This window comes from Vigna umbellata, chromosome 10 (genome assembly GCF_029865625.1).
Source record: "Vigna umbellata cultivar VRB3 chromosome 10, Vumbellata_1.0, whole genome shotgun sequence".
Taxonomy (NCBI): Eukaryota; Viridiplantae; Streptophyta; class Magnoliopsida; order Fabales; family Fabaceae; genus Vigna; species Vigna umbellata.
In genome coordinates, this window is record NC_142174.1 from 2,166,556 (window position 1) to 2,178,645 (window position 12,090).

A 12,090-nucleotide genomic window follows, 5' to 3' on the forward strand; every position below is an offset into this window, starting at 1 on the left:
TATTGACTCAATTTTGTTAAATTAGGGACCTAATTGATCACTTCTAAAATTGGAGGACCCAAGTGAAACGAACCCGCAAATATAGGGACCTCCAAACCTATTAAACCTTTAAAAATCTATGCAAAAGAAAAGAAATGAATGTGTTTAAACTAAGATAAATATTCCAGCCAAGAAGTCAAATTAAATTGGACATCACCGTCCATGTGCATCCACTTCTTACTCCCATAATGTGTGTTTTCACCAAAGCCAAAAGTAAATTCCACCGTGAAGCATTTTCTCCCTTCTAGGTGGTGACACATCCTCTTAAATCCACGCGTCCAAGAAGAATCCAGCATGTGAACTTCTTCTTGTCCGTAACACCCCTGCACCCTCTTCTCCAATCAACATGCACCGTTGCATACTGTAAAACAGAACCAAATCTGCACCTCCTTGGTTCAAGTGTTCCAGCTGCGTGACACCTCTAGCTTCAATGCTTCCTCTAAGAATAAATTCATCTTCTAATTTCAGTGGCTGCTCCAACGCATTACCGCTTCATTCTCTGCATCAAACGGCTTGGACACCACTTCACTTCTTCCTTCAATTAAAGTTTCTCCTCCTTATTCCATTCAGCCGTACCGTGACAAGACTCTGCTTCCAACCATCACCGTTCCATTTCTCTCTCTCCGTGGCAATCTACTTGCTCCATGCTTATTTCAATCACCGTGTTGCTTCCAAAACGTAACACTGAATGCTTCATTCTCCTAGAAAATAAATCAATGCCTCTCCTTCCTTTCTCCAACTCCACGTATGGTGCACACCATTCTGCAATTCCAACATCCATTTCTTTAAAGAAAAAGCAAACCGAGAGCTCCTGGATAACGCATCACTTCTCCCTACCGTGACAGCATCAAGCAACAGCGCATAAAAACCGTGAATGCACCAAGCTTAAATCAAAGCTAGCTTTCATAATAAAAATTAAACAGGGATTGCTCATGAATCCAGCGCTTGCAAAAAGGAAATGGAAAAATTCAAAGTGTGCTTTTCATTCATGCTGAAAACGTTCAAAAGCCAAAAAACTTAGAACCAAAACCGAGAGTGTAAAAAGTGCCAAAATGTGTGGCGGTTGGGCACCTCTCTAAGGACGTGTGTCCTCCCTTTAATAGGGATGGGGTCCACACAATAAAACCCTAGGTCCAAGTCACTAACTTCTAATTTTTGGGTCTAATCTAATTTACCAAAAATTGACCCAAAATATAAGAGTTGATACAGAAATTCTAAACTACTGAATTACAATTTAATTAATTCTAAAATGTCTGTGTGGAGAGTCTTGAATTTATTTGGCATTCTTCCTGATGCCCCAAAATGTATTTCCGAAATTTTCCTGCACTTCAAAAATGCACTTAATCAGCTCAGAAAATCCAAATTAGCACAATTACAAATTTCCGACCAAATTAAGCAGAATTCGGAAAATGGGGAAATAACAAACAATTAAACACAATTCCCTGGTTTATTTAAGTGCAATAAACTAAATATAATTCAAGAAATAACGACTCATCAGTGGGCGAAGTGGACGAAGTGTAGGAAGTGGAGGAAGTGGAGGAAGTTGACGAAGTGGACAAAGTGGATGAAGTGGAGGAATTGGACGAAGCTGACGAAGTAGGCGAAGTGGACGAAGTGTAGGAAGTGGGGAAGTGGACTTAGTGGAGGAAGTGGAGGAAGTGGACGAAATGGAGGAAGTGGACGAAGTGGGGGAAGTAGAGGAAGTGGAGGAAGTTGACGAAGTGGACGAAGTTGACGAAGTAGCCGAAGTGGACGAAGTGGACTAAGTGGACGAAGTGGATGAAGGGCACGAAGTGGAGGACATGGACGAATTGGACAAAGTGGACGAAGTAGAGGAAGTGGAGGAAGAGGAGGAAGTAGAGGAAGTGGACTAAGTGGACGAAGTGGAAGAAGTGGACGAATTGGGCGAAGTGGTCGAAGTGGTCGAAGAGGACAAAGTGGACGAAGTGGAGGAAAATTGGGGGAAAGGGAGGAAGTGGAGGAAGTGGACAAAGTGGAGGAAATGGTCGTAGTGGACGAAGTGGTCGAAGTGGACGAGGTGGATGAACTGTAGGAAGTGGAGGAAGGGAAGGAAGTGGAGGAAGTGGAGGAAGTGGAGGAAGTGGACAAAGTGGACGAAGTAGAGGAAGTGGAGGAAGTGGACCAATTAGACGAAGTGGTCGAAGTGAACAAAGTGGACGAAGTGGACGAGGTCGATAAAGTGGACTGATGGACAAATTTATAATCACCAAAATATGATGTCACAAACTTGTTTTACAATAGGCAAGTGATAACACTCTAGATTTACATATTTTTCTCTATTAAAAATCATTTCTTAGATTTCTTTAGTTTTTAATTTCTTAGAATTAGATTAGTTTTATGTTTTTCTCTTAATTCTTTAGTTTTATAAAATTTTAGTTAAAAAGAGGTTTTTAGGTGTAATTTTTAGCTTTTGTTAATAATTAGGAAATTAGTATTTTTCTGAAATTCTTTCAATAAAAATGTTTTGTTTTAATTGCATAATTTCTCTTCTTTTTCTTAATTGTTGTTTGATTTTTTACAGATTGGGACAATATTTAGGCCATAATAGAAGTTGATTGAGAGGTGTTGAATTGAAATGAGCTGCTGGATTAAATTTGGGCCATTGTTTTGGGCCGTTGTTTTAGGCCACTGTTTTGGGCCACTGTTTTAACATTAAGCTGCTGCAAGTGAAATTGAAGGCAGCGCTGGCCTGCTACAATGGTGCTGCAATTGGAAGACTGTTGCTGATTGGATAATTGGGCTGCCAATGCTGGTATGGGCTTAAGTGAAACGGTGAGTTTCAATGGAGGCAGCTTTTGGGGGTCATTGCAGAGCAGCTCATTTGAGAAAATAACATTCTCTCAAGCACATTCATTTGGAAGAGAGTAGAAACACTTAAGCTAGGGCTTGTGCGAGAGAAGGGAGAAGAAAAGCTCTCGCCACTTACCCAAAGAAGAACCTGACCGGTGAAGCTGAAGACGTGACCGGAGCGCGATCCTCGCCAGAGAAGAAGCTGACCGAAGCTTAAGTGGATCGGAGGGTTTGAAGAGCAAAGCTTTTGGAGACCGTTGGATCAAGGTGAAGCTCGAAGCGTCATAGCAAGGTTCCCCCTCTCCCATTTTTCTTTTCCCCTTCCCTTTCTCTTTTCATTCTCCAACCCTATATAAAGGGGTTTTTCACAATGTAAATAGATACGGAGAACATTTCTTCATATACTTTTGAGATACACTTTCAGTTTACAGTTCTAAGCTCTGTAGATTAGGGTTCTTTTCCGCTTTCTATAGAATAGGTTTCCGTTCTCCTTGCTTTTAGAGCACACATCACGGTGGTGACAGCCCGTGGTGTCTTCGATTGAGCATGTATTCGGTACAATTTTTGTAATTTTCTTTTCTTGTTAATAATACATTTTGTTCTTGATGTTTCACATGTTCAGTGTTTTGTTATTCTGTGATGTTTCGTGCTTGTGTGTTTCTTGTGTTGTTTCAATGAATAAACGAATTGGACTATGATTCTTTGCATTCTATATTTCCTTTTGGAATCAAATGACTCTATTTTGAGCATTCACTTTCGAGATGTCTTCTCGAGCCAAAGATGAGTCCAGTAAATAAAAACTCATTCAGTTTTGTGTTTTTATTCTTTTTCTTCTATTATTTTTGTATGTGATTTCAATTCTGGAATTGAACTTTATTTGAGATTTGTGAAGGAAAACATCCACATTTCTACATCTGTTTTGGATGTAATATGACTCCATAGTGAGCATTACTTATCAAGAGGTCTTCTTGAGAGATGTTAAGCTTCATAATTGTCAGATTAAATTCAATTTCAGTGTTGTAAAATTGTTCTTGTTTTGTTTCAATTCTGATTTCTGCTCCTATTTTCTATTTGATGATATATAGATTAGGATAGAGTGATCTGTATTGCTGATTTGGTTTCATTGCTAGTTGATTTCTGTTTTAGCCACTACTTCTTACTTTGATTTTTGTCTTCCTGTAAATAGACTAGGTTTAGTATATTAGATGTTGAACTGACCACTCTTTTGGTTCTGATACATGTATATACCACTGCTTTAGGGATCTTAGTATCTTGTTCAGTTTTAGTTTTGGTTTCCTTGCACTGTTAACTGTTAGCATTCATAGGTTAATTCTAATTGCATTCAGTTTTCATTTTAGTTTAGGTTCTGTTTTGTTTTGCATTCACTTTATAATTTAGCTTAGGTTTCAGTTTTGTTTTGTTTTTTTTTTTATTTCTTTGCATTTTATTTCTTGATTTTTCTTTTATACAGATTTGATTTCTTTATTCTTTTCTCTTTAATTTCATTGTTTCATTTTCTATTTCCCCACCTTGCTTTAGTAGTTATTAGATAGTAAATAAATACAAGATTTAACTCTACACTTTAGGCTTAATTGTACCGAGTCTGAGGATTGATACCTAGGTTGTCCCTTTACTACATTAGTGGGGAAACTTAGTTTGTTATGATTTTAGGCGACAAAAATCAGTTTAACAAATGGCGCCGTTGCCGGGGACTCGGCGAATTAAGTCTTAGAGTGTTAGGTTTGTCTTGTTTAGGTTTGTTTTCTTGATTTTATTTCTGTTTTGTGTTCATATCTGTTCCTTTTTAGTTTAGGATCTGTTTGTTCTGTTTTCATTTTTTGTATATTAAGATCTGTTCTGCAGAGTAGAAATTGTGAATATAGCTTGTATAGATTTTCTTTTCTTTCAATTCTTTTGTTGAATTCTGTGATAGAGGCTTTATTGGTCTGATTGGTTTTATTCTGGTGAGCAATTGGTAAGCATGGATCACTCCTCTGCATATGGTAATTTCTCATTTCCTTATAATGCTCAACCACCAAGATTTAACATGTTTTATGAGCCTATTCCTGAGGTTTTTATGCAGCCAATTAATCAAGCTTTCCAGCAACAACCACCATCCTATTTTCAACCTTATGGAGAGCAGTCACCCTGGCATGTGCAACAAGAGATTCCACATTCATATTGGGACCGGTGTGTTGCACCAAAGCAAAAGGAAATTCATTCAGAGCAACCATGGCAGCCACAATTCTGTGATCAGTGGCAGCAGGGGATTCCAGCATATGAACTTCAAGGACTAACCAATCAAGTGGCAGAGTTAGTAGCTGTAGTCAACAAGTTGACTGGGAGAGTTGAAAAGGAGAAAGAGGCAGCAACCAATGAAGCACCACTGATGGTAGCTGCTGCCGCAGAGTTTCAAGAGATTAAGTGTCCAACCACCTCTGTAACTGTATACTCTAATCCTTCTTTCATTGATTCACATTCTACTTTAAATTTTGATGATGATAATTCCAATTCTCTGATGAGTGATGATTGTATGAATGCATCTGATGATTTTTCTGAATCTGTTTGTGAACCTTATGATCATAATTACACTGGTGATGATTTTGAAAAGCTAGTTGATGGTTTTAGGGAGTTGGCTGTGATTCATGATTGTAATAGTTTTGTTGTTGTTCCTATATCTGATTTTACCACTGCTAGTGCTCAATTAAGTGAAAATGTCTATTATGATGGTGATAGTACTGAACCTCATTCTTGTTTCAATGAAATTGATTGTACTGCTGATTTAAAAGTTGAATCTGCTGAACTGGAAGTACAAACTGATTTCAGAAAGTCCAAAGAGTATTTGAAAAAAATGAGGGAAGCTGTTGACCATGTTTTGGTGCTGCAGTACTGTGAAATGGATTTTGATGTTGATGTGGGTGAGCCTGAAATTGATTTCAATGTGTTTGATCATATGCATGATGTGCCTGTAGAAGTTTTTGATTTTACTCCTTGCTTTGATCATTCTAATATCATAAATTCAGCCTATTCCATTGATAAAGTTCATATACCTGCATCTAGTGTACTTGATGATTGCACAGATTTAAATGCACTTCTTGATGATGAATCAGATGCTCATGATGATAGACATGCAGTTTTTGATGATGTGAAAGTTGATGTGGCTGATTTTGAAAATGCTTGGACTGATTTAGGATTAGAACTTGAACTTGAGTTTGCTGAGTTCTTAACTTCTTTGGAATTAGGCAATGAAAAATCCACTAGATGTACATGCCTTGGGGGTGGTTGTGAAATTTGTGAAGAAATTAGTTCTGCCATATGTTCTGCTTCCAACTGTTTTTCAGGTGTAAAGGAAGAATACATTATGTTCAAGCTGGATGGAAATGAACCTGAAAAGGTAGCTGGTGAATCAAGAAAACAGGTTTTCTCTGAACTGAATATTCAAATTAATATTGATGAGGTTCAAATTCATTTTAATGCTTTTGATCTAGTTAAATTTGAACCCATAAAACCTGCCATTGATACTGTTGTTTTGATGCCTGCACACACTCACATTTTAGATTCAGTCTTTCACGCAGAACACATTGATATACCTGATGCTGTTTATGATGTGTGCACTGAGCCTGATCAAAGTTTTGATGATAATTTTGTGCAATGTGCTGACTCAATTGATTCCGTTGTTGTTGCTGAAGACAATTTTTATGAGTCAATACAGGTTTATTCTAACCTTGAAACTCCCACTGCCACATCTGAATTTCCTATGCCATTTGATGCATTTGATTATATGTGCTTAGATCTTATAGAGCCTGTTGTTAACACTGCTGAACTTATTGACTCTAAGGTTATTAAAGCAGCATTTGAAATTGAGCATATTGATGTGTCTATTGCTGTTACAGAGTTATACACTGATTTTGACACTATTTCAATTGATGGTAGCTGTGCAGAATGTGATATTGTGGCCACTGAATCCTCTCGTACTGGTGAGGTTGTCTTTGATGAATTAATCCAGGTTAACTCTGAATTTGATATTGCTACTGCTATAGCTGAAATGCACACTATTTTTAATCCCTTGCTTGAGTTACCTGTTGTGCCTGATGCTCCTTATAATTCTGAATTGGTAGAAATAATATTTGCTGTGAGTTATACAAATGCATCTACTAATGGGTGCTTTGATTCTGACGCTTATATTCTGGATGATCTGTTAAATGATTCTGATTTTTCCTGTGACAGTTCTGCACAATGGGATGATTCAATTGTTCATATTAACTTTGATCTGGATGTTGCTGATGATATACTTAGTGCAGGTACTGATATTGAGGAGGTTGCATACACTGAAGGCACAAAGGTTACCCTGGTGGAGGTAGGAAAGAATCTCAATGATGCTCAAAGAACCTGGACCACACAGATTGAACAACAAAGGCATGAGGAGGGCTGGTTGATGCAGCAAGGTGCTTGGAAAGTGCAGAACCAGCTGAAAGCCTTGAATGGAAAGCTGTTATTGCTAAAGCAGAGAGTTGGGAAGGAGCTAATGCACATCTTGGCTGACAATGGAGAAAATCCAATAAGCTCTTTCTTTTCTCTTCTTTTAAATAATAGTTATAGGTCTTTTATAGTAGTTTACATAGCTTTAAGTAGCATAGTAAATAGTAGAGTAGAACATATGTTGTTTTTCATAAAACTAAAAAAAATTAATTTTGATCTTTGGCCAATTTGAATAAATTTTCTTCTTAGTGTAGCTTGTAGTTTTAGTTTTCTTTTCCCAACTTTGTTCTTGTACATGTTGTGTTCAGTTTTCTTGGTGCTATTGTACATATTTCTTGTTAAATTCTAGTTCTGCTTGTTTGATCTGTACATGTGTTTGTGTTTGCTCTGTGCTGATTAGAAAACCTTACTCATTCACACATTGAGGGCAATGTGCCCCTTAAGTGTGGGGGTGGGAAGGTATAGGTTGGTTTAAATTTTTTTTATGTATATAGCTTTGTTAGCATCTGTTTTAGTAATAAAATAGGGGTATTTTTTTTTTCTGAACTGTTTTTCTCTTAGTTTAGGTCTGGTTTGGTTTATAAATCCCTAGAGTAGTTTCCCATTCTTGTTTTAGTCTGTAAATACCTATTTTTCTTACTGATCTGTTTTAGTTTAGTTTTTAGCTTTGTTGTTAATAGTTCTTTAGGTTTTTACAGTTCATTCATTTTCTGGTTTATGTTGTTTAGCTTAGGTTCTTTTATTGTTTTTTTAATCTGTTTTAGAACTTCTTTTAGGTACCTTTTCTTTTCTTTTTTCTATTATTTTCTCTTCCTTATGTTAGTTACTTGTTCTGTTTTAAGCTCTTGATTAGTTTCATGCTTTGTTTCAAGTTTTCAATTAGGATTCTTTTCATAATTAGGTTCTATTTTCTTTCTGCTACTGTTTTTAAAATTTTTCTAAATTTGTTTAGTTTTTTTTTTTTTCAATTCTTTAGTTAATTTGTCATTGTTTAGATAGCTTAGAGGAATAGTTTGGTTTATCTTCTGTCAATATCTTAGGTAGTTAGGACTGATTTGAGGTTCCTTTTACCTTTTTGACTTTGATTGTCTTGTTTTCAATTCTTTGGATCTGTCGCAGCTTGTAAATTAGGATTTGCTGTTTTAAGATTTCTTTTCATTGCATAGGTTCTGTTTTTAGTCTTTAGCTAGAATTCCTTTTAGGTTCTTTTTATTTTAAGCATTGTTTTGAGTTTCTTCTTTCTACATCTCTGTTTCAATTTGTTTAGATTCTGTTAAGTTATTTGTTTTAGGTATATTTTGTTTCTTTGGTTTAGAGTCTTTTCTTTCTTCTTTTGCTGTTTTACTTTGTAGAGCTTTAGTTTAGATTCTTTTTGGTTGCTTTCTGTTATGTCTTAGTTTGTCTAGGTTGTTAATAGCTTTAGGTAATTTTGTTTAGGTATTTCTAGATTTTATTTCACATTTTACTTAACTTTTTGCTACTTTACTTAACTTCTTAGCTTTGTTTCTTTAAGATAGATTGCCAATAGTGTCTTTAGCTCTAGATTTAAGTAGATGTAGCTCTAGCAGTAGTTTTTGCAGTTAGTTCAGTCTAAATAAGCAGTTTTTGCATGATAGAGAGTAGCAAGTTCATTTTTGACAAATCTTTAACCCTGGAGAGTTTTGGGCCAATTTTTTTCTTTCTAGTGTGAATGCATGCATGTATAGTCATAGTTCTGATTTTGTATTAATTCTCTTTGAGTGTGCTTGATCTTGGTAGAACTTAAGAAATGATCTAGGCCTTCTTTCTTCTTTCCATTCACATTTCTTTCCATTGTACCCTCATTTGAGCCTTAGCCTTTTCTTTGCTTTCCATCCATTACATACTTTTTCACCACCAATAAAGCAACCTTGAGAGGTTTGTGAGAAGTAAGGAGAATTTAGAACTCAAAAAGCAGACAAGAGTAAGGTCAGAGGTGAGATTGAAGAGAAAAAAAAAAGATCTCTAAAAAGAGAAAAATCTGATCTGAAAAAGAGAAGAAAAAAGTCTGGAAAAGAGAAAAAGAGAAAATTGATTGAGAAGAAGACCTGAAAAAAAAAAAAAGATTTTGGCCAAGAAAAGAATGCAATACCTGCAATGAGTTCTAGTTGTCCTCTCTTTCACATTTCTCTTATCCATTCCAGTTTCTGCTTTTATTTCCCATCCATCTGGCCTTTCCATTCTCCATTACATTACAAGCCATGAAAGTCCTAGTGATCTAGAGTTATCTTGATTCAAGCAGTGTCAATTAGAGTTTTTCCAAAGTTAAGAATTGTGGTCTATCATGTTATGTGGAGTGAAACACAGGCTGACTGCTGTGAGGGTCGCACCTCCCAACAAAAGTTGTTTGCAAAATTAATGCAGTATAGACTAGGAAGTGACTCCTAGGTCGTCTCTCAAGGACCAATTTTGGTTCAGTCTCAGATCAAACACGTAGTGGGGGGTTGTTTAAGAGTTTTTGCGATAATAAATGAACTAAATTAAAATGGAAATTAAACACAATCGAACATAATTGAAAACATTAAAGTGAATATTAAAATTTAAATAAAGAAAAAGAAAAAGAAAATAAAAATAAAAAAAATAAAAAAATAAGTCACAAAAAAAAAACTTAGGAGCATTTAATTAAACATGCATATACGTAAAGGAAATTGGAATGAAAACATAAGTTGGTGAATAAAAAAAAACTATCAAACGGTGATAAATCAAAAGTGCAATTTTGCTTTAGCCATGAAGGCACCGTGCAGTATGAAACAAAACTTTTTAATTCTATCATGTGAATTAATTAAAGTGCAATAATCTAAAGCTAATTAAAAAGATAAATCTAAAGTGCAATAATCCAAAGCTAATTAAAAAGGTAAATCTACAACCGTGTGCTGTACTTCTCCCTTCTCCAAGAAAATAATTTAATGTCCGCGCTTTCTCTTCTTTAAGCAAAAAAAATGAATCCCAAATTTTCTTAGGTGGCGGCTGCTCTAAGTTGGACGCGTGCACTCTCCATTTCCTATCCACCTTGCAGCTGCTCCAAAATTCATCACGCTTCTCCTCAGCAAAACAACATGTGCTCTCTGGAATCCAGCTTCATACTCAAAGGAAAAGAAAAGATATGCTTCTCCAGCAGAAAATGAAAAGGTCCGTGTGCTTCATAGTTGCTGGAAATGAAATCAGTGTGCATCACCAACTAGCCTTTTTCCAATCACAATAACCGAGAGCTGCAGGAACCCAAAAAGAAACGAGAACAACCCTTCCTCTCTCAAGGTTGCGGCTGGAACAGCTCCAGGACCGGCACACCTTTTCTTTCCAGCATCACGGGTTTTTAAAAACCCTCCTCCATGTGGGACGCTGCTCCTCCATTCAGCCCATGTGCTGCCTCTGCTTTGGACACCCCTATGCTTCCCATTCTCCGCATGAAGCCCAAGTGCTGCTGGACACACCCCTATTTTGCTGGACGTAGCACCCGATTTCCAACTCATCCAAACTTGCTGGACCATGAGTTGGACGTCAAAGTTGATTCCCATGTGCAGCATTTTTTTCTTTTCATAACCCCTTCACGTGCTACTCCAAATTTCCTTCTCATGGGCCCTCTCTTCTTTCCAAGCACACACCTCTCCTTTACCCTTCAAATGTCCCAAATATTATCCAATAATTTCCCTCTCATACTTGTTGGACCTCCTGGACGTGCTTGCTGGAATAAAGCTCCAAAGGTGCATAAACCAAGTTCTGGAAAAATGAAAACCACTTCCTCTGCTGGACCGTGAATGTGGCTGCTTTCTTTTTTTTTTCTTTGCTATCCAATAAAGCCAAGCTGTTGTATGCCTTGTTTAAGAGTGTTGGGAGGTCTTAGCATCATCCAATGATCAATTCCAGCCACCACAATTACTAAACAGTAAGCAAACAATGCAACGGATTAGAAATCACTCAAACAGCAGTAATCCTGGACTGACATATGAGAGTAAAATAAATACTGGGAACAGCACAGAATGAATTTGAACAAAGTAAAAACTATATGTTAAAATAGACATCCAGACGAAACTATGAAAAAAAATTGCATGGAAAACGGATAAGAATTGAACTCAAACGAAGACACACAAGTTGACACAACATTCATGCGGCAGCCAGCGAAAATAAAAAATGGCTAAGATGCATTGGCTCAATTTCCATTTCTCATTTAGCTTTCTAATGTCCCAAAAAGTTATCCAAAATTTTCCCATAATTAATAATGCAAAATAATAAGCTCAGATAATTCAAATTAGTTAAAATAAGAATTTCCGATCAAATTAAGCACAATTAGGAAAAACAGGAAAATACCGGACGTTTAAGCATAATTCCCCGACTAATTCTAGCACATTAAACTAAGTGAAGTGAGGAAAATATTGGTTCATCACTGACCTAAAACACTTGAGTGATTTGAGAGAAACACTTTATCCTGTGAGGTTGAACTTGGACTGCTACTTCTCTGAATTGTAATTTTCTATTTGTTTTGGGTTGAATTTAATTGTTCTTTGCTTGCTCGAGTTGCTGAAACTTAGATTTGGAGTGAATGATTCTGATTGTGCAATTTTGATTAGAGAAAATAGCTAGTTGTTGTGTGAATTGGCAAAGTTGAGTTGATTGTGATAAGAGTTTAGTGTTCTTTGACGTGTGTCTTTAGTCTTTTCTTTTTAGATTGAGTATTTGCTTTTGCTTTTTCTTTTTAGTTTGTCCCTGCCCAGGAGGGCAGTTGTCTAAGTGTGGGGGTGTGATAAC

The 12,090-nt window shown here is 36.5% G+C and overlaps 1 pseudogene; it reads left to right on the forward strand.

Annotated features, from left to right (window-relative positions):
• The first annotated feature begins 4,831 nt into the window (after window positions 1-4,831).
• LOC148191615 (uncharacterized) lies at window positions 4,832-5,867 on the forward strand (annotated as a pseudogene).
• The last annotated feature ends 6,223 nt before the right edge of the window (window positions 5,868-12,090 follow it).